General features: G+C 43.8%; 1 pseudogene; it reads left to right on the top strand.

The window, feature by feature from the left end:
• Positions 1–1,673: 1,673 nt before the first annotated feature.
• Positions 1,674–3,459, top strand: LOC147081238 (putative G protein-coupled receptor 139; annotated as a pseudogene).
• The last annotated feature ends 863 nt before the right edge of the window (positions 3,460–4,322 follow it).

Raw genomic sequence — 4,322 nt, forward strand, 5'->3', positions numbered from 1 at the left:
GACACCAATGACCAGAAAATTAACAGGAGGAGCCAAATAATTAATGTGGCTGCAAGAACAGGTCAGAGGTCGGGTGTTCTGCGGCGAGTATCCCACCTCCTGACTCCCCAAATTCTTTCTCCCATTTACAAGGCAGGAGTGTGATGGAATACTCGCCACTTGCCTTGATGAGTGCAGCTCCAACAACACTCAAGTAGCTCAACAGTTCCAGGACAAAGCAGCTCTCTTGATTGGCACCAATTCACCACTTTAACCATTCACTCCGTCCACCTCCGTTGCACTGTGACTGCAGTATGTACCATGTACTGCAGCAACTCGCAAAGTTTCTTCGACAGCCCCTCCCAAACATGCAAACTCTGTCGCCTGGAAGGACAAGGACAGCAGGCACATTGTGAAAACGACCACCTGCCAGTTCAACTCCAAGTTACACACTATTCAGACTTGGAATTATATCTCCGTTTCTTCATCGCCCTTCGGTCAAGATCCTGGAAATCCCTCCCTAACAGCACTGTGGGAGGACTTTCAACAAATGGACAGCAGTTGTTTAAGAAGGCGGCTCACCACCAAATTCTCAAGGGCAACTGGTGATGGGCAATAACGTTTGGCCTTGACTGTGCACACCAACATCCCGTGAGCAAATAAAAAAAACGTCAGAAGCAGTAATGGTAGAGATGAGTCATCACCCATTGGCTTAGATTATTGTTACCAGCAGTAACATTTGAGATGGGTGACTGCCAGCAATATTAAAATCGGATCACCAGGAATAATGGTGATTAGGGTCACCTACATTATTATTAGAGCCATGTAAGCACCAGTAATATGATCGTAGAGTCACCAGCAGGAATGTAACAGTAGGGGCATAGCCATTAATGTTAGAGTAGGGTCACCCCCAGTCATGTTAAAGTAGAGCCACCGCAAGTAATGTTTGAGTAGGGTCTCCCCCGTCATGTTAATGTACAGGCACCACCAATAATGTTAGAGTAGGGTCATCACCAGTTTGTTAGAGTAGTGTCTTCACCAGTAATGTTAGAGCAAGGGCACCACCAGTGACGTTAGAGTAGAGCCACCAACAGTAATGATAGAGTAGAGTCACCACCACTAAAGTTAGAGTAGGGCCAGCACAAATAATGTTAGAGTAGGGTCACCACCAGTAATGTTAGAGTAGGTTCACCACCTATAATGATAGAGTAGAGTCATCACCATTATTGTTGGAGTAGCGTCACCATCAGTAATGTTAGAGCCGATTCAACATCATTCATCATCACAGTAAAAAACACAGTTTAATTAGGCAATGGATGAGCGACGATTTCACCAAATTAAGATGAGGCTCCAAGAAATCAACGCAATATCCGGGGGAATGTTTGCTTTATCCTTCAGGATTTACTGGACACGCGCAGAGTGCAGTGCTTCTGGGATTACTTTCCGTTAATGGATGCTAATAGACGGAGTTTCATGGACTGAGCTGTTCAATTTCCCCATTGGCGGCCCGGGCGCACTGAAGTTGAAAATCGCTCCTTGTTTGTTAAGTGACTGTAACTAAAGCCAATTATTGTGTAACCGGATTGTCTCACCGGGGCACCGATTGATCTATAAAGGGGGAGCATTTACAGATCTCAGAAACACTCAAGCCGGAACCGTAAAGTAGCTCAGAATTCACACAAATCTTAAAAACAATGGTACGGCCAATAATTCTACAGATACGGGACATTTACTACCATGTCCTCGCAGCATTTGGCATTCCCGGTAAGTCAATGTATACTGTTGCCTAATACCTGTTGACTATCTCAGTGTTAATGTAACAGATTCCGAGAATGTCCACACTGCAGAGTCATTTATTCACCGGGATCAGTCGGTGAAAATCAGCGGCAATCCCAGTCGCCCGCGCGACCGCTGAGGCGCTGTTCCGGTCGCTGGATCGCGGGCACCGGGTGCTCAATGTTCCTCCCTATACTGAGGGAGGGCGAGGCTGATTCCCCGGCCTCTCCAACAACACATAGCTAAGTAAAGAATGTGTTGCTCAGTGCCCATAGTAATCACGTCTTTTGTGCCGTTGTTCCCTGTCTACATTACGTTGATAATAACTCGGACTGCAGAAACTTCCATCCAACAGGCGTTTTACGAAATAAATTCCACGCTGGAAGGAGCTCCCCTCCTCTCTGCAGCGTTTGTTTATAACTTGAACGCTTGTTTTTTATCGGAGTTGAGAATTTTATTTGAATTATATCTTTCCATTAATTGCCGTGTAATTATATTTAATACTTGACTGAAGTTTGCTGGACGGACGGCGTGTTTTCAGCCCCTCGATATTGAATGTTCAGTGATTTCATTCCTTTAAATAAAGTGTCTTCACCATCGCCTATGTTAATGAAAAAATCTGAGATTTATCTGAATGCCCCCGTTACTGACCTCTTGTTGCTCCTTCTTACAGCGAACCTACTGACAATCGTGATTCTCTCCAGAGGAAACTGCGGCCTTTCCAAATGTATCTCTGTCTACATGGTGGCCATGGCAACAGCAGATCTACTGGTCATGATCATCAATGTATTATTGAACCGCATTTTACGTTATTACTTTCCACATACATTCCTGTCGTTAACTGCCGTCTGTAAGTTCATTATATACCTGCAATGTGTCGCCCTCTATCTGTCGGTGTGGTTTACAGTCTCGTTCACATGTGACCGATTTGTAGCTATATGTTGTAAGAGGTTTAAAACCAAGTATTGCACAGTGAGAACTGCGGCCGGGATTATAACAACGGTCTCTGTCCTGATCTGTTTACAGAGCCTCCTGTTTTGGTTTGCATTTGAACCTGAGCGAATAATTAACAATGTTCACTGGGGTTGCCGCTCCAGAGCGGAGTTTATTTCATCGCCTGTCGGTGTGGTGTTTTCCTGGCTACGGAGCATTTGTTTTTCTTGGCTTAGTTATGTTTTGATATTACTGTTTAATTGTTTGACAGCCAGACGTATTTTAGTGGCCAGTCGAGCCCGCAGGGGACTACGGGGGCATAACAGTGAGAATCAGAGCGATCCCGAGATGGAGAGCCGAAGGAAATCCATAATTTTACTGTTCAGTGTATCGGGCAGTTTTGTATTGTTGTGGCTGACAACTACCGTTACTTATTTAACTACCGGACCGATAAGCACCGCGCATTACCGAGGCGATTATGCAGCCCCTGCCTATATTGCCGCTGAAACCGGATATATGCTCATGTATTTGAGTTCCTGTACAAACACGTGCATTTATGCAGCTACACAAACTAAATTCAGGAACGAGCTGATGCAGCTGATGAAAACTCCTTGGACATTTATTTGCAAATAAATGAAAAAAAAAACAAAGATTCTTGTCCAAATTAGAGAGCAAATACTATGGTTTGCTGTAGTGAAAATTAAAAGGCATCAGAGAACATTTACTCCAATTTGTGCCTTGTGTTTGATGTCTGCTGCTTTCCCCGGATGAACATGATCGATTCCCGCTAAAACAGCGCACTTCCCGCTCAAGAACCAAAGAGAACAGTTATGATTGAGCTTCAGCAGTGGAGTAGAACTTGTGGGCGTCAGCGTTAACTTGCTTACACCGTAGTTACTGGAATGAGACGCCCCAGTATAATTAATAGTTAAAGGTTACTTTAATGTAGAACCTATGTGATACAATCGTGGTTTTCTGTAATTCTGTAATGTTGGTGTGAATGTTGCAGGCGCTGGTCTCCCCATCAGACTCCTCCCCACATTGTCTCCTGGACCAATAGAACGGAGTCCTGGCTCCTGATCAGTGTCTAATGATGGAGACAGTAGGAACTTGACTCGTCAATGTGACACTAGACATCTTTGTTCACAGATGTTTACTTAAATCCCAAACTGGTCACCGAAATGTTGTAGAATTGATAACAGGGGAACAGATAATTTTAGCCAAAGAGTTCGTGTCCGCGTTTACACTGCACCCGAGAAAATAGTTCCATTCACTTTAAACCCCCTGATCTCAACGTCCCATCAACCTATTTTTATTCATTGATATATAAAATTTAAACTTGAAATGGCGATAATTTATCCCTCTGTGAATTCCACAGCCTCACAACACTCCATGTAAAGAGGGTTATCCTGCTCGCAGTTCTAAATCACTTCCATTTATTCCTTTATCTATGGCAGTTAGTTCTTGATCATGAACTATTGGAAAGTGTCTCATTCGATCTATGCTATGACTTCCCTACTTATCGTAAGTCACCTTGCCACGACTCGTCGAAAGATATTAGTCTGGAATCAATGCACAATCTCGTGAAAGTCAAGAAATTTTAGTTAAGATGGTTAACTGATAGCTTTCCGTTT

This window comes from Somniosus microcephalus, unplaced genomic scaffold, assembly GCF_052327205.1.
Source record: "Somniosus microcephalus isolate GS21.2 unplaced genomic scaffold, FLI_Smic_1.0 scaffold628, whole genome shotgun sequence".
NCBI classification, from domain to species: domain Eukaryota; kingdom Metazoa; phylum Chordata; class Chondrichthyes; order Squaliformes; family Somniosidae; genus Somniosus; species Somniosus microcephalus.